The sequence below is a fragment of the Anabrus simplex genome, chromosome 3, assembly GCF_040414725.1.
Source record: "Anabrus simplex isolate iqAnaSimp1 chromosome 3, ASM4041472v1, whole genome shotgun sequence".
Classification (NCBI taxonomy): domain Eukaryota; kingdom Metazoa; phylum Arthropoda; class Insecta; order Orthoptera; family Tettigoniidae; genus Anabrus; species Anabrus simplex.
This window is the reverse complement of record NC_090267.1, coordinates 349,992,840-350,016,869: the sequence shown is the minus strand read 5'-3', so window position 1 is coordinate 350,016,869 and position 24,030 is coordinate 349,992,840. Positions and strand designations below refer to the sequence as shown.

The 24,030-nt window shown below is 38.7% G+C and overlaps 1 protein-coding gene and 1 long non-coding RNA gene across 2 annotated transcripts in view; one reads left to right on the top strand and one right to left on the bottom strand.

Moving 5' to 3' along the window:
- Positions 1–24,030, top strand: part of LOC136867329 (serine/threonine-protein phosphatase 6 regulatory ankyrin repeat subunit A) — a 205,624-nt gene that overhangs the window by 39,418 nt on the left and 142,176 nt on the right. The gene's annotated exons all lie outside the window — the stretch shown is intronic.
- On the bottom strand, positions 19,396–21,133 carry LOC136867328 (uncharacterized). The gene is made up of 2 exons (XR_010859664.2): positions 19,692–21,133; positions 19,396–19,583 (listed from the first exon to the last, which is right to left on the bottom strand). It is a non-coding gene; the product is annotated as an uncharacterized lncRNA (long non-coding RNA).

Here is a 24,030-nt window from a genome sequence, read left to right as displayed (position 1 = left end):
TCACAGCATACTGATCACGCGTCCGTCCTCTTTCAAGGTTTTTCGATCCCGATTGTTCCGTCGACTAAACACCTAGGTATTTACGCAGACAGGAAATTATTATGGCACACTCACATTCAGTACATAGGAGGGAGATCTCTGCCGAAAGAAACATTATTTTCTGCCTTAATGAAGCGGTCTTGGGGATCCGATCCATGTACAATGCTACTGTTATATAAAAACATCATTCGTTCGAATTTTGATTACGGCACGAGCTTCAATGATACGGCGGCTAATAAGAAGCTTTCTAAATTGGACTCGATTCAGGTACAATTTATTAAACTCTGTATCGGGGCTCTGAAATCTTCCCCAAATTACACGATATTGGTAGAGGCTGCGGAATTACCTTTATTTTTAAGGAGAAAATTGCTTGCTTCCAAATTTATTCTTAGGACTCTCTCGATAACCTCCTATCCCCTCCTTCCAAAATTACCCTTACTAATACGCTACTATCAGGAACGAGGTACTCCCCTGCGCCGTTACCCAGGTCTTGCCTGGGCACGTAATTCCCTTTTCCCTTCGAAATACTATTATACGTACCCCGTCTACATCTAATTATCTTCTTACCTTTCAAGCATATTATTACGCCCCCCAAATTATCCTTCCCTCATTCGGTGGTTCTAAATCCTTTGGTCAATTATTTGGAACCAATTCCAATAAACACATATGAGTTGCACAGTGACAGTGTCCATTTCCTTTCCCCAATCTTATATACCGATGGGTCCAAACATACTAATCCTCCAGGTGTAGGGGCTGCTGTTCTTTCACAAGATCTCCACATTTCAAAACAACACACACTCCCGTCCGAGACATCTATCTTTACGGCGGATATTTTTGCGATCCGTTAAGCCTTATTATGCATAGAGTATTCTGAACTCACCAGTGGCTACATTGCATGTGATTCCCTCAGTATCCTCCAAGCTTTAAACAATTCCAGGCAGCTATGGATAACATGATGGCAAGCATAATTGGCAGTCAACAAATTTTAGTGAAAAATGGAGAGGTATGTATAGGTATTTTAATGCAGAAACAGGTTCCAAGAAGGACATTTCAGCAATAATTAATGAACAAGGAGAGTGTGTATGTGAGGACCTTCAAAAGGCAGAAGTATTCAGTCAGCAGTATGTAAGAATTGTCGGTTACAAGGAAAATGTCCAGTTAGAGAAGGTGACTAATGCTAAAGAAATATTAAAACTTACATATGATAACAATGATATTTACAATAAGATACAAAAGTTGAAAACTAGAAAAGCGGCTGGAATTGATAAGATTTCTGGGGATATACTAAAGATAATGGGTTGGGATATAGTACCATATCTGAAGTACTTCTTTGATTATTGTTTGGTTGAAGGAACTCTACCAAATGAATGGAGAGTTGCTATAGTAGCCCCTGTATATAAAGGAAAGGGTGATAGACATGCGTTGCATGCAAGCTTTGGGAAGGCCTTCTTGCTGATTAAATTAGACATGGTTGCGAAATTAATAACTGGTTCGATAGAAGGCAATTCGGTTTTAGGAAAGGTTATTCCACTGAAGCTCAACTTGTAGGATTCCAGCAAGATATAGCAGATATTTTGGATTCTGGAGGTCAAAAGGACGGAATTGCGATTGGCACGTCTAAAGCATTTGATAGGGTGGATCATGGAAGACTACTGGCAAAAAAGGGTGAAATTGGACTAGACAAAAGAGTGACTGAATGGGTTGCTATATTTCTAGAAAATAGATCTTAGAGAATTAGAGTGGGCGAAGCTTTATCTGACCCTTTAATAAATAAGAAGGGAATTCCTCGAGGCAGTATTTTTGGACCTTTATATTTTCTTATATATATATAGATGATATATGTAAAGGAGTGGAATCGGAGGTAGGGCTTTTTGCGGATGATGTTATTCTGTATAGAGTAATAAGTAGGTTACAAGATTGTGAGCAACTGCAAAATGACTTCTGTAATGTTTTGAGAAGGACAGTAGGCATTGGTATGATGATAAACGTGGTTAAAAGTCAGGTGGTGAGTTTCACAAATAGGAAAAGTCCTCTGAGTTTTAATTACTGCGTTGATGGGGTGAAAGTTCCTTTTGGGGATCATTGTAAGTATCTGGGTGTTAATATAAGGAAATATCTTCATTGGGGTAATCACATAAATGGGATTGTAAATAAAGGATACAGATTTCTGCACATGGTTATGAGGGTATTTAGGGGTTGTAGTAAGGATGTAAAGGAGAGGGCTTATAAGTCCTTGGTAAAACCCCAACTAGAGTATGGTTCCAGTGTATGGGACCCTCACCAGGACTACTTGATTCAAGAACTGGAAAATATCCAAAGGAAAGCAGCTCGATTTGTTCTGGCTGATTTCCGACAAAAGAGTAGCGTTAAAAAAACGTTGCAAAGTTTGGGCTGGGAAGAACTGGGAGAAAGGAGACGAGTTGCTCGACTGAGTGGTATGTTCCGAGCTGTCAGCGGAAAAATGGCGTGGAATGACATTGGTAGAGGAATAAGTTTGAGTGCCGTCTTTAAAAGTAGGAAAGATCACAATATGAAGATAAAGTTGGAATACAAGAGGACAAATTGGGGCAAATATTCATGTATAGGAAGGGGAGTTAGGGATTGGAATAATGTACCAAGGGAGATGTTCAATAAATTTCCGATGTCATAGAAATCATTTAAGAAAAGGCTAGGGAAATAATAGACAGGGAATCTGCCACCTGGGCGACTGCCCTAAATGCAGATCAGTATTGATTGATTGATTGATTGTTACAGGAAAAATTGTTACATTCAAAATCTTTGAAGAATTTGTTGTGATATTCATCAGTTAGGGATAATGGTTACCGTACTTTAGATTCCTGGTCGTTCTAATATTAAAGCGAATGAGCAGGCCGATGCCTTGACTATTGTCGCGGGTAAAGGACAGGGTGAAGCACACCATTTGACATTACCCTGTACTGATCTTTGGAACAGTTCTAGAGATACGATCAGACAATTATGGCAAGATGATTAGAGTCACCCATCGAGTAGAACGTGTCAAAGTTTGTTTACTCTCCTTCCGATTATACCTAAATCTCCGTGGTTTAAACAGCATTATTATTCTAGACGTCATATTACTAATATTATTCGTTTGCGTCGCAATCACATGTGCAATCCTGAACAGTTATATCGCATGAAATTGGTAGAGTCTAACCTATGTAAATGTCAACTTCGGTCGATACAATTAACCATTATGTTTCAGTGTCCGCTGCTCGAAGTTAGTAAAATAAAATGGTTGCAGCCGCTTTTTAGGCAATAATTCGCCTTATCCACTCAACTATCACCAGTAGCAGGGCAATAGGGTTCCTGAATACCCGGAGTCAGCACTTTTGCCGCTTTGTCAGCACCCAAGGTCATTGACCCCGGGTGACCACGTACTCTTGTTTTTAAACAAAGCCACGTGCTTTTTGACAGCTGTCAGCTGACATCTTTAAACTAGAGAGCATTGTTAACCACACTGCTGACATTCTTACGGCACTAAACCACATGGCTGCCACCTTATGCACGTGCGCGCGCGAAATTTGAAATTCCACGTGCTTTTTTGACAGCTGCCATCCTTAAAAAACAGAGCATCGCTAACTTCAGTGCTGGCATTTTGACGGGACTAAATCATCATTGCTGCTACCTTATGCACGTGATAGCGGGCAATTTGAAATGCCATGTGCTTTTTTATGACAGCTGTCATCTTTTAACCACGTGGGCATGGACTTTAAACATGGCTAACTTCAGTACTGCTATGTTAACAAACCTAAACCTTTACTGTTGGTACCTTATGCATGTGGTGTAGCGGGCAATTTGAAATTGCACGTGCTTTTTTAACATCAATCAAGATAACAGCCGCCATCTTTAACTCCGTACACTTGTTTTGAACATGACTTACTTGATTGCTGCTATCTTGACGGAAGTAAACTTTATTGCTACTAACTTATGGCACAGAATTTAAATTTATCTTGGCGGGGCTTAGCCACGCCGTGAAGAAAGCAAGTTGCCCTTCTCATCCTACTACTATCTTAGTTATAAAGCAAGTTGCCCTTGTCGACATATACACTGACTTAGCAAATGTCATGGGATAGGCACCTAATAGCGTGTGGGGCCTCTTCTGGCCCTGCGAACTACAGTGTGACGCCGTGGAAGTGAGTCGACAAGTCCCTGGTAGCCCTCTGGACGCAGCTGACACCAAATCGTTTGCAGAGCGGCCGCCAATGCTGGTCTGTTCGTGGGTGCAGGATCCATGGCACGGAGCCTGCGTTCCAGGACATTCCACATATGCTCGATAGGGTTCATATCGGGGCTCCTGGGTGGCCATGGCAGTCGTTGGACCTCCACTGCATGTGTCTGGAACCATTCCCGGGCGACGTGGGAGCGATGTGGCGGCGCGTTATCATCTTGAAACACCGCAGAACCGTCTGGGCGCTGGAAGGCCAAAAATGGGTGGAGGTGGTCTCCAAGCAGCTTAACATACCGCGTACCATTCAAAGTCTCTTCCAGAACAACTAGGGGGCCCATTCCATACCAGGAAAATGCACCCCAGACCATAACAGATACACCAGCGCCCTGGACCACACCTTCGAGGCAGGCGGGATCCATCGCTTCGTGTGGTCTGCGCCATACACGGTGCCTCCCATCGGCATGGTGCAGTTGAAATCGTGATTCGTCCGACCATATCACGTTACGCCATTGTTACAATGTCCATCCCTGGTGACTGGCGACAAATGTGCGTCGTTGTGCCCGATGACGTTGGGTTAACAGTGGCACCCGTGTGAGGCGCCGGCTTCCATACCCCATAGAACCCATGTTCCTACGGATTGTCCACTGGGAGACATGTCTAACACGCCATGTGTTGAATTGAGCCGTGATTTGTTGCACGGTTGCCCGTCTGTCACTACTGACAATCCGTCTCGGATGTCGCCGGTCACGGTCATCGAGGGTGACTGGACGGCCGTTCGTTCGTCTGTTGTGGACGGTGACACCCTCATTCAACCATTCACGATACACCTTGGACACGGTTGATCGTGTGAAGCCGAATTCCCGCACCACTTCCGAAATTACACTTCCCATCCGTCAGGCACCGACCACCACACCCCGTTCGAACGGTGTCAGCTCACGACGACGTTCCATGTTACACCTGTCACATGCACAGCCACTGCTCACAAGGTGTCTTATACAACTGCCGCTGGCACAGGGGGCGTGTGGAGCTCAGACAACACACCTGCGCATCAGTGCTCCGCTATCTCATGACATTTGCTCAGTGTACTTACCATCTTATAGCGAGCTGCCCTTCTCAACATACTATTATCTTAGAGAACATAGTTTTCGGCATACTTAAACCAAGCTGCTGTTTTTGACTTCTTAGTAAACATAGATTTAAAGCAAGCTGCTCTTCTCAACACTCTGAGGTTTTTTGTTGACATAATTACCATCTTAAACGAAGCTGCTGTTCTTGACATACAAAGTATGTACATGTTAGAGAACATAGATTTAAAGCAAGCTGCTCTTCTGAGACCTTTTTTCTGGGCATACTTACCATCTTAAACTAGGCTCCTGTTTTTTGACATCTTAGTGAACATAGATTTAAAGCAAGCTCTTCTGAACACTCTTAGACTTTAACCTGACTGCTGTTAACTACGTTGTCTATCTAATTTTATAAAATGTTACAGCCTCCTCCTCCTCTGACAGGGCATATTTCCTCCTCTTCCTCTTCCTCTTCCTCTTCCTCTTCCTCTTCCTCTTCCTCTTCCTCTTCCTCTTCCTCTTCCTCCTCATCCTACTCCTCCTCCTCGAGTGATGTGCAGACGTAGAATTTAAGCAATCGAACCTAACTTTATCTTGCAAAGAAGGAGGGAGCGGTAGGAGGAGGATGTCGCAAGGAGAAGGTAATACTTCTATTGATTAACATGTGGACAAAGGAATACATAACCTAAAATAAATGAATATGTCAATTCTACATTATTTATTAACATTGCATCTTGTATGTACAAGTTAATTATAGCATGTGTAATTTTTTCTGCATCTTGAATGATAACATAATTTGCTGTATTACCTTCTTACAGCATTAGTGATAATGTAATTTCCCCTTCTTATATGTACAACTTAATTATAGCTTTACTCATTCTCTGCATCTAGAATGATAATATAATTTTTACACATGTTGGTGTACCCTCCTTCTTAAAGGGCATTTGTGCGTCTTAAATGATAATATAATTTCCCTTTCTTACAAATAATGGATGTACAGAATTAGTAATTTTTCTGCATCTTAAATGATAATGTTATTTTTACATGTTGCTCTACTCCTTTCTTACAAGTTAATTATGCATCTTGTAATTTTACATGTTGCTGTGAAATGAAATGTAGTATAGCTTTCAGTGCCGGGAGTAAGTTCTGCTCGCCAGATGCAGGTCTTTTGATTTGACTCCCGTAGGCGACCTGTGCGTCTTGGTGAGGATAAAATGATGAAAACGACACATACACCCAGCCCCCGTGCCAGCGAAATTAACCAATTATGGTTAAAATTCCCGACCCTGCCGGAAATCGAACCAGAAACCGCTGTGACCAAAGGTCAGCACGCTAAGTGTTTAGCCATGGAGCCAGATACATGTTGCTGTACCCCATGTCACACTTGTAAGAGAATTACTATCCCATACACGTTTATCAAAAGAAAGCAGTGAGCATTTATTTTGGGTGATTGAATTCTTATTTGCGTACAGAAGGCGGCACTTCTAGATGTTAGTACATCGCGATAGTGTTGAACGTGTAAACGGCCTACGACGCTTGAACGTACGCCTTTTGCTTTTTTAACAGATTGTGAATATTGAAGTCATAGGCATACATTTTTGGTGCTAAACCAATAAACTCAGTCATAATATTCATACCACATTCATCTTTCATAAGTCCTATGACTCTTTTGTTCTGTGGCTTAATGTCAAATAGATTACTAGGTGAAAAGAAAGATGTGTCAAAGAACTGAGAATGGTTTTACATCACATCATAGACGTCTGTCTTCCGAATATTATAAATGGAATTATCTGTATCCATATGCAAAATTGTAGGATGAGGTAACTGTTGCTTTGCAAATCCGTAATGAAAATCATATATTTTTAATTTTGAAAAATCAAGTATAGCCATTCGTAAATAAATTAATTGGCTTGGCATAGCCGATCTGAGTTTTTCGTTTCAACGGAAATAAGGTCACGATCAATAACATGATAGGCTTTGAAATTTGGTTTTGAGATGTACTTGCGTGCCCTATACCGGTCATCCCATTGATTAATTAAATGAATGCCGCGATGTTTGCGTACATTTTCCATGCTTTTTACATAGATAAGAGTTATTCATCAATTTAGAAAACGTACTCTCAAATGTTGTAGCACGTTGACGATGTTCAGTATTCAAATCCATGTACGGTTTAAGCCATGCTTCCTGCTTAAACGCAACGATACGATTAATACACTCTAACTGTAAGCCGTATTCGAGACATTGAACAAGACATTGGATGTGGATAACATAGCCCTTTTTCAGAAAGAGAGTCGCTGGCAGATTATTATGCTTTGTATGATTAGGTGGAATCATTTTTTCAACGCAAAAAGGAAATTCGGAATTTGAATCATGCAGATGTGAAGGGTATGCAACAGAAACTTCTATGACGTAGCCGCGATTATGATCTTTAGCAGCTTGAAAAACATCAAAATATTGAATTTCAGATTCTGTCTGCACTTCAGTATTGATGTTATTCACACTGATTTCAGGACCTATCTCTGGCTCATCTATTACTTGCTCATCAGTTCTGCGCACCAAGTCAGATTCATTGTCAGAATCAAACAAATTCAAATCTACAACCAATGGTTTCTCACATGACTTAACAGGTAACACAATAGCAGGTCCTTCCTTAGTTTTCATGGGAAACACTCTTTCCTCAAATACTACATTTCTGGACAAAACAACACACTTGGTTTCCAAGTCCCACAGCCTATAACCTCTTCTATTGTCAGGATAGCCCAAAAAGACACATTCCTTTGCTCTAGACTCTAATTTCTCAGCTTTGTTATGATCCTCATATGCCCAGGCACGACATCCAAATACTCTCATTCTACAAATTACCTCATCAGACAATTTTTTGTTAAAACACAACTCATAGGGCACACTGTTTTCAATAGCAGATGCTTTACACCTATTCTTAATGTAACACTCAGTATATATCGCCTCACCCCAAAAATTCAAAGGCATACCTGCATTTAATAACATGCACCGAACTAAAGTCAGAAGCTGTTGATTCAGCCTCTCTGCCACTCCCATTTGCTGGTGTTCGCCTGGTAAAGACAGCCTGTGAACAATACCATTGTCAACAAAGAACTGTTTCAAGTCATTATTACAATATTCTCCTCCCCCATCTGTTTGAACAGTTTTCAGTTTTTTATCTTGAATATTCTCAGCTCTTTTCTTGAATGTGATTATTTTTTCAGAAGCCTCACTTTTGTGCTTTAACACACTCACTTCACTGTATCTGGAATAGTCATCTGTCAAGGTTAGGAAATATTTCCCCCTCCCAATGTTTCAGGCTTTACATAACAAACATCAGAGTAAACAAGTTCTAAGGGAGCTGGTGATTTTACTAGTCTATCTGGGAAAGGAGCCCTTTTAGCTTTGCCTTTCATGCACACTTCACACTTCTCACTACCTTTTTGTTTGCTAATCAAATCACTGTCAGGCAAATTTTCAGCATGCCCAAAACGGCCATGCCATATTTCTCTTGTTACCATCTTGCAAGCAACTGCACACACAGATTCCTGTTCACCATCACTATCTTGACAGTCAGATTTCTCTAGTTCATACCAATCACATTTGATGATATACATGTCATTTCTTCTCTTGCATAGGCACTGAACAATTCTTCATCTCCATTCCCTTTGTCATAAGCAGTCAGCTTTCCATTGTCTATCTCAAAACGCACATTAGTTTTCTCAAGTTGCCTCACTGACAAAATATTATCAGATGCATCTGGAACCCACAGTACTTTGGTTAATTTCAAAGTCCATCCACCACACTGATCACTTATTTTCAGTACTATGGACCCACTGCCTTTCACATCACATACGACACTTTTCTTTCCCACCTGCACTGAACCTGACACATTTCTTGTAAAGTTGTTCAACAACTCACGGTGCGGTATAATGTGATGGTTACAACCATTGTCCACAATCCAAGTGTTTGCATCACTTGACTTTTCGTCCTGTTTACATTCTTTGTCCTCAGGTCCTCTCATCAAGTGCACAGCATATTTCACTTTCACAGTGCTATTTCCAATCTTCTTTTCTTCTGTCTCCGGTTCTTTCTTCTCTTCATAAGTGGCAACTTTATTCTTGAATTCTCTCTGTGGTTTATTGTTGTCATAGACATTTCCGTCTGAGCCCCTATTGTCACTTGTACTAGCTTCAGAGTTTCTACACCTAAACGAAGGATGTCCCTCCTTGCCACAAGAGTAACAAATCACATTTCCTCTTGACTTGGCTTCTCTTACTTTTGGACACTCTCTTGCAAAATGCCCAAGTTGACCACAACAGTGACAGGATCTATCAGAAGAGCTGAATTTTTCACCAGAAAAATTGTGTTTCTTCTCAAAACCATGGAATTTTCCTTTGTTCTTCATAACATAGCTCCTCAATTCTTGATTTTTCTTCTCACGTTCATCCTTCTCTCTCTCTAGTCTATCTTCTTCCAGCAGCAATTTACTCTTCACATTTTCTGACGATAGTTTTTCTTCATTTAACTCCATCACGTGGGCAATGTGTTTGTAATTTTCCTGCTTCAAACCTCTCAGCATGTAGGCCGCCAAGTCTTGATCATTGATGTTGGATCCATGATTTCTCAGTTTTTCCACTAATTGCTCAACTCGATTCAGATATTCCAAAACAGGTTCATCATGTTTCTTGATGCAGCTTGCCAGTTCGTCCATGGTACTCACAAATTGAAAAGGAGAAATCTTGAAATGGATTGCTTTAAGTCTGTTCCAGGCATGCTTTGCTCGTTCATGTCTGGTTACATCATTCAAGTAACAGTCCTCTACTAACTCCGTCAAGTAACTAAGTGCAGTGGCATTTAGGTCCTCTTCGTCTGCAGTTAAATCTTCATCATCATCATCATAACCGGGATCGATGGCAGTCCAGCATTTCTTTCTTATTAGGAAAGCCTTCACTCGCTTGCACCACACCACATAGTTTTTCGGCCCAAGTCTCTCAATCTTCGGCGTATCCGCAACTGATGCCATTTTTACTCATGACGTACTGACACACTGGGCCCATAACCTATCAGAAATAAATTCGGGCACAACTCTCAATAATATAATTGATTAAAAAAATTTATTAAAACATTCTGTCTCAACTCAAATCTACACTCAACAACACATCGCGCCATTACTCAGCACAAGCAAAAACAAAAAAGCACAGTTCTAGTTACAGAGTAAATATAAATTTAGCACGGTTTCGATGTGAGAAGGTTGGCGACACAATCTCCGAATAAAACAATTGAATAATCAAAAACACTACCAGATATGAAAAATACTACACACACTACGAACTATTTTTCTCATCATGTCAAATTTTAAATGACACTCAATACAGAAGATAAAATTATTAATTCCAATAGCTTTGAATATATATTCATATGGCAGAATACTTTCCTTTTCTTATACAACGTTTAAATTTGTCTGGATCTGGAAAATACTGATTAATGTATTTTAATTCGTCACTTAAACGCCCATTTACAAGTGTATCAAGAGAAATTTTATAAATTTACAAGAATCTAGAAGGAGTTGACTGAATGGAATAATGTGCTAATGATTTTGTGCAATTACAGTGAACGTTTTGCAATTTCATTGGGCAAACACACGAACAATGAAGTGACTGTCGTAGCCTGACAAGTTATGGGAAAAGCATGGAATAAATTCAGGTACACGACATAAAAGATGATGATGATGTTGTTTCGGAGAAGAAGCTGAGTAAAGTGGTCCAACAATACCCTCTCCGTTTACACCGTACACACAAAATGAAAAATTAGGATTGTTTTTCTCAAATTTGGAAATGTCTGTTAAGTCCGTTGGAAAAGTAACATCGTCAAAATTTAACGTACTTTGCAACTCAATAAACATATCTTTATACTGTGAAGTTCTTGAATGATTAAGTGTTGCTGGTTTTAATGACATTGCGATACACCATAGAAAGCAATAGTCATCATTATTCCGAATATTGATAACAGACTTTTTTTATCTGCAATGGATTTCGGAAGTGGGATATATTGTCTACCTGAATTTAATAGATCAAATTTAGACATTAGTCTCAACGTGAGAAATACTTTGTAGAGCTTTATTGCTCGCACCCTCTGCAAACTTGAAATTTTGCAAGCAATTCGCCTACAGCGTGTTCACGAAACCATCCTGAAATATTATCAGAGCAAAACAGTTTTTTTTTTTCATTTTCGATGATATATAAAAAGTTTTATGAATGTCATCATTATCTTTAAAAAGAGTAAATGAACATGCAAGTGAGGCATTTCGCTTAAGCGCAGCGTGTGTAGTTAACAAAGAAGATATTTTTCCTTCAAATATATTATAGCAAAACGAATTTGGATCTAAAATATTCAATGATTTTTTATAATACCACTTTGTATACGTGATGAAAAACATGTATGAATAGTTTCCCATTTAGATGCCATGACATTAAAAATAATAATAGTAATTATAGATGTATATTAATTAAATATCAACAAAACTAAGAATACATGTATTGTTTGCTATTCCATGGTATCACAAGGCAATTGTTTGTTGATTTATATTATCTAATTCCGAATCTGATAAAGCATTAAATCTATTAGGTTGAAATACCTTAAATTCTTCACAGATACAAAATATCATATCACCAAATCTAGTAGTTATTCTCTGAAGTGAAATCATTTTAAATTGTTCATTAACAGGAAGATCACTTAGTGTTCTTGTGGGTGTCCCTGTAAATCGTCCTAGATTGTTAATTCTTTCCATTTTTCTAAAAAATCAAACCCTATTATTAAAATTTTTAAAAAACAAACGCATAATTGATAAATAAAAAGGTGAAAACATACCTTTAAATGACGTACGCGTTGAAAGAAGATACAACAAACACTCCCTAGTCCTTTCTGCGATCGTTGAAAGAACCTCCCCAGTCCTTTCTGCGATGTGGGTATGGTAAAAATACTCCAATCAGTAAACGTTTGCCACTATTATATTATGAGTCTCTCTTTATACAAATGAAGATAACATCTAAGAAGGAAAGATAACAATAAAAAGAAAAATAATAATATTTTTACATTTTAAATATCAAACTTACTTTTGCAGATTAATGTAGAAAATCAACCCGCAATATTTTTGTCAATAAGAGTAGACAGCAGATGACAATCACAGATAATGATGGAGTAGACAGCAGATAACAACTCCCTAGTCCTTTCTGCGATGTGGATATGGCAAAAATACTCCAATCAGTAAACGTTTGTTGCTCTGATATTATGAGTCTTCTTTTTACAAATGAAGATAATATCTAAAAAGTAAGATAAAATCAATTAATAATAATAATCATAAAATTGTTTACATTTAAAAAATCAAACTTACTTTCTCAGATGAATGTAGAAAATCAAGCCACAAGATGTTTGTTAATAAGAGTAGAAAGCAGATAACAATCACCGATAATATTGGCAATGTTGATGATGATTTTCTAAAAAGAAAAATCGTAAATATATACTTTATTTTACTTTTTAAATATATATTCATTTTACAAACTGTACACGCGTGTGCTCACCTTAGTTCAACTTGTTGCGAAAGCTGCTTCGTTGAAAGTAAGAGAGGGGGAGAATTGATTGATCGCTTATATACCCATGTATCGATCAAACATTACCTGTCCGCATTTTTTTAATCAAACGATGAGCACATTGGATTGCGCTCTGCCTTCACGTTTTACACACGCACAGGTATTATATATTTCGTTCACTGTTTTAACGAATAACCAATAATGATTATTGAGTTTTACGATAAAAATGCACTGATAAACAGAGCAGGTGTCTATGCGTAACTGTTCTCGGAAAACTATCTTCAGGACTGGCGACTAGCATTTGCCTAGTATGAAAATGTAAAATCACAGAAAACCTCCTTCACGGAAAACTACCTTCATGACTGGCGACTAGCATTTGTAACCACCTCCACATTTACACACACATGCACACAGATATTTGTATACTGCTGTTAACGAATAACTCAATAATACATATTCAATATTACGATAATATAAAAATGCACAGATAAAAACTCGTCTGAACAGACTATCTAAACAGTGTGCCATTGCATTTTCTGCCGCGTTAACGAGGCGGACGAGAAAGACAGGCCGCGGCGCGCACATCATACACTGAATGTCACGTGACTCGGCCGGTCTTACTGTAGAGAATGCATCCCCAAGCTCACGCGAGAGACTATCGTAGCGCGGTAAATAAAATACATTACAGCGCATTTTAACCTACTAAAAGAACACTACTGAACTACAGATCAAATGAAACATAGTGTCTCTTACTATACTTGGTTGAACAAAAACTAAAACTGACATTCATGTAAGTAATATCTTACTGAATCCAGTGTGAAAGGTAGGCCTATTGTAAGCTATTTATAAGTCTTACATTTGTTCCACTCCATACCTGGCTTCGGCATATCTAATACTTAAATTATGTTCCCTTCCTGAAAGTTATCTTGGAACCACCCTATTCAATTAGAAATTAAATGAAACATAGTGTCTCTTACGAGCCCTGGATAACAAAAATTTTAAAAAAACATACTGCAGTAAAAAAATACACAGTCATAGAAATCAAATATTGCTAATGAAACTGGTTAATGTACAATTAGGCCTATATTTACAATAACATTCATGTAGGGAATATCTTATTGAATCCAGGGTGAAAGGTAGGCCTATTGTAAGCTATTTACAAGTCTTACATTTGTTCCACATCATACGTGGCTTCAGCAACATATTTAATAATTAAATTATGCTCCGTTGCTGAAAATTATCTTGGAACCACCCTTTTGAATTAGAAAGTAAATGAAACATAGTGTCTCTTACTAGCCTTGGATACTGCAGTAAAAAAATACACAGTCATAGAAATCAAATACTGCTAATGAAACTGGTTAATGTACAATTAGGCCTATATTTACAACATTCATGTAGGGAATATCTTATTGAATCCAGGGTGAAAGGTAGGCCTATTGTAAGCTATTTACAAGTCTTACATTTGTTCCATGCCATACCTGGCTTCAGCATCATATTTAATACTTAAATTATGCTCTCTTCCTCAAAATTACCTTGGAACCACCCTATTCAATTAGAAATTAAATGAAACATAGTGTCTCTTACTAGCCTTGGATGACAAAAACTAAAAATCATACTGCAGTAAAAAATACACAGTCATAGAAATCAAATATTGCTAATGAAACTGGTTAATGTACAATTAGGCCTATATTTACAATAACATTCACGTAGGGAATATCTTATTGAATCCAGGAGGAAAGGTAGGCCTATTGTAAGCTATTTACAAGTCTTACATTTGTTCCACGCCATGCCTGGCTTCAGCAACATATTTAATACTGAAATTATGCTCACTTCCTGAAAGTTATTTTGGAACCACCCTATTGAATTAGAAAGTAAATGAAACATAGTGTCTCTTACTAGGCTTGGATGACAAAAACTAAGGATTATACTGCAGTAAAAAAATACATAGTCATAGAAATCAAATATTGCTAATGAAACTGGTTAATGTACAATTAGGCCTATATTTACAATAACATTCATGTAGGGAATATCTTATTGAATCCAGGGTGAAAGGTAGGCCTATTGTAAGCTATTTACAAGTCTTACATTTGTTCCACGCCATGCCTGGCGAACAATATGAAGGTGTATTTGGAAAAATAGTTGGCACAGCAGTTTCAGTCAGTTTCGGAATTATTCTTGGAAACTCTCTCAGCTCTCCCTTAACTGTAACCCTGTCCACTCGAATTATGCACGACTCATCAAAATGTTTTATGCATACTATTGGGTTTTTCAGTTTAGAAAAATCTGTCGGAATGTAACGAAGTCATAGCTTACGCCGGCTTTCATCCGTCGGTAAGGAAAAAGTCGATGTTTTTTCAGTTTTGGTGTCATAATTAGACCGACAGCCGAAGACACTACAGCGACGAGGCATTTTCATATATCTGTAATTAAATAGGAAATAAATGTATTACCTCTAAATCCTCAGCACTGGAGTTGTAATTTATCGAACTTGTGTATTGCAGCCCAACATTGCTGAATGAAGTGAAGAACGTTGAGGTTATATACATATTTTTGTAAATAAATACTTACTTACACTTCCGCACACAACACTATGAATGTAAGGAACTGTTGCACAACACCAACATATTCAAATAAACACAAAATCTCCGTTAATTCCTTCCATAATCCACAACAAAGTAGCAACAACACCGCAAGATCACAGGTAATAACCGGCTTCGCTCTGCCATTCCTGGGACTGGTCTTGTCACGTGACTTTAGTGGACCGTGGCCTGTCTCTCACGTTGGCCTCGCGCGTTAAAAAATGACGTCAAAATAGATGTATGGACCATGCGAGACGGAGTTTCCGAACTCGGAAAAATGGAGCATGATCACGAAGGCTATGGAAGAAAAGAACATTGAAATGCTAGTTAGATTGTTGAAAAAACAAGATAAATTATATATATTATTATCATACAACTATCTGACGAAAGATTAAATGGAGGACGAAGGCACCGTTTGCGTATAATCGCAAGGAAACTAGCAAAATATATACAAAATATTCTGCAAGTAACAGAAGAAAATATAGTAGAACGTCACATATCTAATATAAAAGAAAAGTGTTCCAGTTTAAAATAAGAAGAGAAAACTTAGCAGTCGAGGCAAGTGGTCAGACAAGGACCAGAATATTGACTACTGACGGAGTAAAAGATTGCCAAATGGCAGAAGAGCAATTTAGTCGGTCAGAAATAATGTTAGAAACTTAAAGAAAAAATATGAGTTTCTTGAAAATAATTGAAAATAATTTTCAATATAAATATCTGCGGACATATTATGATGACAGAAAAAAGTTCAATCATCAGTTCGAGAATATCAAGAAGGAAGAAAATTAAGGGAAATAGAACTTCAAAAACAATATTATTATCTGAATTCACTTTCAATTAGAAACAGAATTGATACTGGAGCAGTAGTTAACCTAATAAAACCCATTTGAAAGCAGTCATATTTATTATCAAATATATAAGAAGAACAATTTTAGACTGTCGAACTACTGAAGACTGATATGAACTCATACATGTCATATTTATATTCTGTTAAGCTTAGCGCAAGAAAGAAGGCCGACAATATGTGCAACTAGATCCGCAGTGGACCGTCTTGGGGATGTGTGAGTAACGGACGATCCAACCAAACTGATGTAGAACGGGAGACCAGCTTCTATGGATTCCAGCCGGCCGAGCGCAGCAGCCGTAGCTTGGATGGCTACAGATTCGTCATAAACCCGAGAATGACAAGCCAAGTTTTCTAAATCATAGTTCTTAATTAAACTGATGTAGGATAATAACATTATAAAAATATTACCTAAATTGTGTACCTATGATATGAATGGGATCAGTGAAGTGTAATGTCAAAATATAGCTCTCATGGTTAAGATATGTTATGATCCATATACCTCGATTGGGAGAAGTGACAGTGTGTATTGAATGTAATATATTAGATATGGAGAATTTATTATTGATAGCAGGAATGAGTAGAGTTGACTACAGCATAATGGCAGCATATGTTGAGAAATGGTGAAGTAACGTAACGTGTTGTTGGTCATCATGATAATATGCTGTAGAAGAGATATGCAGAAAATATGAGTTATTCTTTGTCAATGCAGAAACAGAAAGGAGTGTTATAGGTTAGATGTCATTATGGGAAATAAGATGTGATCCAGTGAAGTGAAGATGTCTTCAATGGAATAGAGTACGTCGTGGGAAATGTGCATACGATTAAAGGTTATGAGATATAAGAGGAATGGCTACGTTATAAAGGTGTTATGAATGAATTAAATGATACGCAGGTTATAATGAAAGAGATAAGCAATCGTGGGGATGAATTTATATGAAAAAGGCACAGAAGTGATAGAATAATATGAAGGATAGGTATATTTAAGTTTGGATCGTATACAAGAAGCGTTGGCATGAAAAGACATCTCATTGTGGAAGTAGATAAATATAATGAAGGTATAGCTAACCGAGGCAGGTAAATGTTAAGTCAAATAAGTCTCACTATATCCATATGTTGAAAATAAGGATATAATGTTAGGAAATACCCTCAATAGTTATCCCATTTTGGTATTGTACCAGGTAATGTGTGGTGTATGATGCTGTAATGATCAATAATTCTATAGTTATAATTGAGCTATCCAATCGATTGAAAGGAGTGAATCAATTTAAAAGGCGAATGTCATTTCATTGAAGGTAGAACTTAGAATCTTAAGTGAGAGTTGTGATTAAAATAACTAAAATAATTAGAATTCAGTCATAGATAATGATTTCAAGAGGTTGTATGATGCTATTTAAATAATTAAATGCTGAATGGTTAGGCCAGTAGGTGCCAGGATTATGCATGGCAGTAGAAAATAGCCAGCTTAGCGAGTCATTTATCGGTAATTAAAATACCGTAATTGACAGTGGCAGAACAACTTAGTCGATCAGAAATAATGTTAGAAGCTTAAAGTAAGAAAATATGCGTTTCTTTAGAAATGATTTTAATAATTGTCAATATAAATATCTGCGGACATGTTATGATGAAAGAAAAGAGTTCAACCATCAGTTCGATGAATGGAAATGCAGTTAGCTCATGTCAAGACTGCAGGTGATCATTATTAGTGAATATATGTATAGTATGCGCACTTTTTAGTGATAGATTTTTGTACTCGTTGGAGAAGTAAGAAGGGTTCCGTTAATACTGCCAACTGAATGGAAATGAAATCTGAATTGAATCGATAATATGATCGATCGATACCGGTATGAATTTTATAAACGTTTATTATTGTAAGCAAACAACTGTGTCACACACACAATATATAATACTATATAACATTTTCCGTTGCGAAACGTGTTCCTAGCATGAATTCTATAGTTTGGCTTTGCTGTGTAAACAAGAACAGTACGAGTACTTACAGTGTACGCCAGATGGCGCTCAGCGATGATAAGCGATTCTTAGTTTGTGTTTCAAAGGTTGCCAATATGAATCTCGAAGATAACCGAAGTCGACCGCTTCAGCTCTAGGGTGTAAATCTATCACTAAAAAGTGCGCAGATAGTACATTAAGACACTCTTATGATATTTATTTGGAATTTTGAAGAATGAAACAAAACTTTAATATGATTTCCTCTTTTCTAAGCGTATTATTATGTTAATAAACTAATTGGTTAAGATTAAATATGTGTAATATGTTTATTTATAGGTTGAAATGGTAGAATAGTTTATTGATAAGTATATGTTGCGATTCTCGTCTTTCTAATGCGATAAATTAGGTGCGAAGGGATGGAGACGTCCATCGGAAATGTTGGATTACAAATTATAGACAGTTGCACCACTCTTCGGGATTCACGTTAAGCGAATTTTTATAGTAAATATACCATGATATCATCTGAGCAGTCGAAGAATTTTATTTACGCCGTTATTGGACGCAGTGAGGTCGCAAGAGTAACTGTACTGCGCAGACATACTGCTTCACTCCTTTTTTTGTTCTTATGATACGACGTGTACAGGGGTGACCAGTATGCCAGAACATGAATAATGGCTTTGGTAGTGGCTTAACGACAAAGATAGATTATATACCGACGATAGGATAGGAGATAAAAACAAGCAACCTTGTTCTTAATTTACGTACAGCCCCCAGCATTTTCATGGAGGAAACTACTGGAAACTATTCTCTAAGGCAGCTTACAGTAGGATACAAACCTACTATCTCCCGGATGCAAGCTTAGCGCCCCTAACAGATGTACTTCCTCTTAAAACAATAATCACTACTACTGAATACAAGCTTACAAACTGGTGCGACGCAAGATAGCAGGTTCAAAACTCGGCAGAGGCGGTATTATTATTATTATTATTATTATTATTATTATTATTATTATTATTATTATTATTATTATTATTATTATTATTACAAGGCCCAAATTTTGTTGACCTAAAATGCTAAAAGATGGCCTTTAGAATGACCTTAAAATAATAAAATAATGTCCTAAAAATGAACAAAAAAGACCTAAAAATCTCAAGTATTTATTGTTTGAAACTAAATTATACACATTTCTAGATACGAACAATATTGATATTTTCTCTAATATTGACATAGCAATATGTCAGTTCTTTGTTTTGGAATCTCGGTTTTCCTTTGAAAAAAAATGTACCGGTACGAAGATCTTCGGACACCAGGTTCTCCGCAAAGAGAAATGATCTGAAAAGGAAAACAACGTTCCTGTAAAGATAATCGTAATCGCCGTCGGTTGCAGATATAACTGCAAAGCTATATATAATGCCATATTATGTAGGTTTTAATATTTACCTCAGACCGTGTTGCTGTATAGAACTGTGACCATCCGTAGATTCTCGAAGGTAAAAGAACGTCGATTGTCGACCAAAATGTTCTTGTACATCGAAAAACTCCTATTGACGTCCACAGATGCGAGGGGTGCGTACTTGAAGTGCGCTAAATCACTTAGTGACAGCTCTTCTTCAATATCCACTACACTAAAATCTTCCCCAGTGAGTACCCGGACGACTGAGCACAAAACCTTGTATCCTGTGTTTTTATCAAGAACAGAGTTAAGTTTCCGAGGGGTGCGTGCTTGAAGTGCGCTAAATCACTTAGTGACAGCTCTTCTTCAATATCCACTATACTGAAATCTTCCCCAGTGAGTACCCGGACGACTTAGCACAAAACCTTGTATCCTGTGTTTTTATCAAGAACAGATTTTAGTTTCCGAGGGGTGCGTGCTTGAAGTGCGCTAAATCATTTAGTGACAGCTCTTCTTCAATATCCACTTTACTGAAATCTTCCCCAGTGAGTACCCGGACGACTGAGCACAAAACCTTGTATCCTGTGTTTTTATCAAGAACAGATTTTAGTTTCCGAGGGGTGCGTGCTTGAAGTGCACTAAATCACTTGGTGACAGCTCTTCTTCAATATCCACTTTACTGAAATCTTCCCCAGTGAGTACCCGGACGACTTAGCACAAAACCTTGTATCCTGTGTTTTTATCAAGAATAGATTTTAGTTTCTGAAATACCGACTCGCCAACTTCATCACGCACATTTTCCAAATCTCACCAAAGCTGTCGCTTGTTCGATTCTCACACCTCTGTCCTGAAGTCGTGTAACAGCTGACGACAGGGAGCTAAAATTTGCCTTAATGTATGCCAACTTACCCTGCACATCGTCAGCTGTAAACATCTCTTGGGCGATTTCGATAGCCCTGGCGCTTTGGGCTTCTAGAGAGTTTATCACTCGCTTCACTGCTAAAAATTTGTCGCTGTAGTACTCGCACACACTAATCCACGTGCCCCAACGTGTGACTACAGGCTGTGGAGGTAGTGGGATATCGGAAGCTGGTGACTTAAAAAGTTTCCTGCGCGATGGGGCCTTGATACTTGCCTTTTTACCTGCGACACAAATCTATCAATGTCAGGAAAATTCTCCCTCGCATCTTCTGCCACTCTCTGGAAAGCATGAGCTAGACAAGTTACATGCACCATTATTGAATAAAAAAACTTTGATAGCTTTACCAGTTTTAACTATGTAAGGCGCGACATCGGTCACGAATAGTAAAACGTCATCGTACCTCACACCGTCAGGCCACAGCAGAACCATGGCCCTGTCAAACATTCGACATATTGTAGAATGATTAACAGATTCCAGGACTGTTACGTCGAACCCGAAAATCTACCCGATATAACGGAATTCGTCAGATAGTTACACAGGTGATGACTTTTATTATTTTCCACAAACTTACAACAACTTTTTCATCGTTATTTCTCGTACAAAAAAAAACTGTTCTCAAAACCAAAGAGTACAAAATCTGGTGGGTGCATTCCATTTAGTCTCTGGATGTAACATACCTCCCACCTTTTGGTTTTCTTTATTCTCCTGTTAACAGAAAACCAAAATGAACCAATAAAATAATCTGACAGTCATTTCACCTTCACAGTTTAACAAGACAAGAACTTATCACAAAACGTAAGTCCTATATCGTGCAGGGAGTTTCACCAAACGTCCACTTTTCGTTTTCAGTTCATCTTTTACAGCAGAAATAACACTTTCTTGCTCATTATCTCCATCATCTTCCACGTGTAAGGTATCCTGCGATGAAGTAATATCCAGTGGGTACAAATGTTGAATGGGCCTGATGATGTCCCGTCCAGCAGTCTGCACTCGAACCACTCTTGTGTTACCATCTTTACCAGGAAACATCTCAATCACTTTACCCAAAGGCCAATCGAGTCTTTTCCTTTGATCAGAGCCTACTAACACAATGTCACCAATCTTTAGCATCCTTCGACACTTTCCTTTAACTTGCGGATGTACTAAAAGGCTCAGGTAATCATCACGGAACCTTTTCCTCAATTCCTCCCGTAAACGCTGCAGGTACTTGGCCCGTCTTCTGAGATCAGTCTTGTCAAGGCAATCCAGATCAGGGACTCCAATCGACCGGTTGTCCTGCAGGAACATTGCAGGAGTCAGTGGCACTAAGTCGCTTGGATCCTCAGACAGGTACGTCAAAGGCCTAGAATTTACCACAGACTCCACATCGCATAAGACAGTCAAAGCCTCTTCGTAGGTGAGAGAGGCTCTTCTCAATGTCCTCTTCAACAACTTCTTGACCATTTGAATGATCCTCTCCCACCATCCACCCCACCAAGCAGCCGTGGGTGGAATGAATTTCCACTGGATCCTCCTTGAAGATGTTTCCTCTTCTATCTTATGCCAGTCCAAAGAGTCAAAGGAATTCACAGCTCCTGTGAAGTTGGTCCCATTGTCACTGTATATAACTCTGGGTCGTCCCCGCCTTGCAATAAATCGTCTAAGTCCTTGAAGAAATGCTTCTGTGGAGAGGTTTAACACCAGATCAATATGTACAGCTCGATACACAGCACAAGTAAACAACAAATCCAAGCTTTCTCTCCACCCCTTAAAATCAGCGGCCCAGCAAGATCAACCCCACTGACCTCGAAGACGGACGAATCTTTCACTCTATCTTCTGGCAATGGAGCAGGTTCTACATCAATTTTCTTTGACTCAAATCGTCGACATTTGACACATTTTGTGATCACCCTTCGTACTGTCTTCCGACCTCTTAAGATCCAGTATTCTTCCCTTAATATTCTAAGTAACACCCCAACACCCGCATGAGAATATTGTATGTGGTAGTCTCTGATTAGAATCTCTACAAGTTTGTGATTGGAAGGCAGAAGAACGGGATATCTAAAATTTTCCTCATCTTCTCTTTGAACAATTTTAGTCTTCAGTCTCAGAAGACCATCTTGGTCCACAAAGGTGCAAAGGGAGTTCAGTCGTCGTCTTTCAGTTTCTTCCAGAACCCCTGTCTGGACAAGACGCAGGAGCCTTCTCTCCGCCTGTGCTAGTTCTGAAGCAGAGAGATCACCCCCGCTTTCACAACTGCTACGTTTCAATGATTTTCCAACAAATCGCAGTATCCATCCTATGAGCCTGACAATTTGAAAAAACTTGGAAAATCTTCTTAAGTACCAGGCATCTCCATTCTCCGCTGAGGAATTGATCAGTGATGGAGACATTTTTCTTCTCTCTTGTTTGATGATGTCATCATCCACGTTGACTTCTGATGTCGGCCATTCCCCTTCTGCCAACTTCAACCAGTGGGGCTCCTCCCACCATTTGGAGTCTATCAGGACTTCTACGGAACAGCCTCGAGATGGAAGGTCAGCTGGATTCTGCTCCCCAGGAACATGCCTCCAGTCTTCTTGTTTCGTCAGAGATCTAATCTCCTTCACTCGATTGTTCACAAATACTCCCCACGACTCATCTCTCTTGATCCAGTACAATGCCGCTGAAGAGTCCGTCCAATAAAACTCGGAGATGTTCAAGTTCAGACTTTCTCTGGCCAAGTTTGCTAGTCGACTACCAATACAGCATGCCAGGAGCTCCAATCGCGGCATTGAAATTTCCTTCAGTGGTGAAACTCTTGTCTTTGCCATGACCAGCTGAACAGAAACAATCCCTTCAGTACCGGCACAGCTTCGTATGAAGACAGCTGCAGCATAAGCACTCCGACTGGCATCACAAAATGTATGTAAACTCCAGATTTGTTCAGACCTGCTTAGTACGAAATGTCTCGGTATTTTCACTTCAGAAAGTCGCCAAACTTCAGCTTCCCATTTTCTAAACTTCTTCTGTACATCCTCTGGCAATGGATCATCCCACCCCATCTTTGAATTCCAGCTATCCTGAATGAGAAGTTTAGGGAATAAGGTCAGAGGACATGAAAAACCAATGGGATCAAAAATCCTCTGAGCAGATGACAAGATTTTTCTTCGTGTAACACATCCAGTCTCATTCTGAGGCCTCACATCACAGTACAATACATCTTCTTCCTTGTCCCATAATAATCCAAGAACAGGAGAAATCTTCTCAAACGTATTCTCTTTTCCCCTTGAGGTGTATTCCCAGCCACGTAGTTCAAATCTGGCTCCTGAAAGTAGTTTCATAGATTTCTCAACAAATTGGGTCGTATCCTCCTCTGAATGAAGGGATGTTACGCAGTTGTCGACATAGAATGAGCTTTTTAATAGTTGTGCTGTTTCTTGCAGTTCAGGAGGGCTGTTTTCTAAATGGAGATCAAGAACAGCAGCCAACAAGAATGGACTACA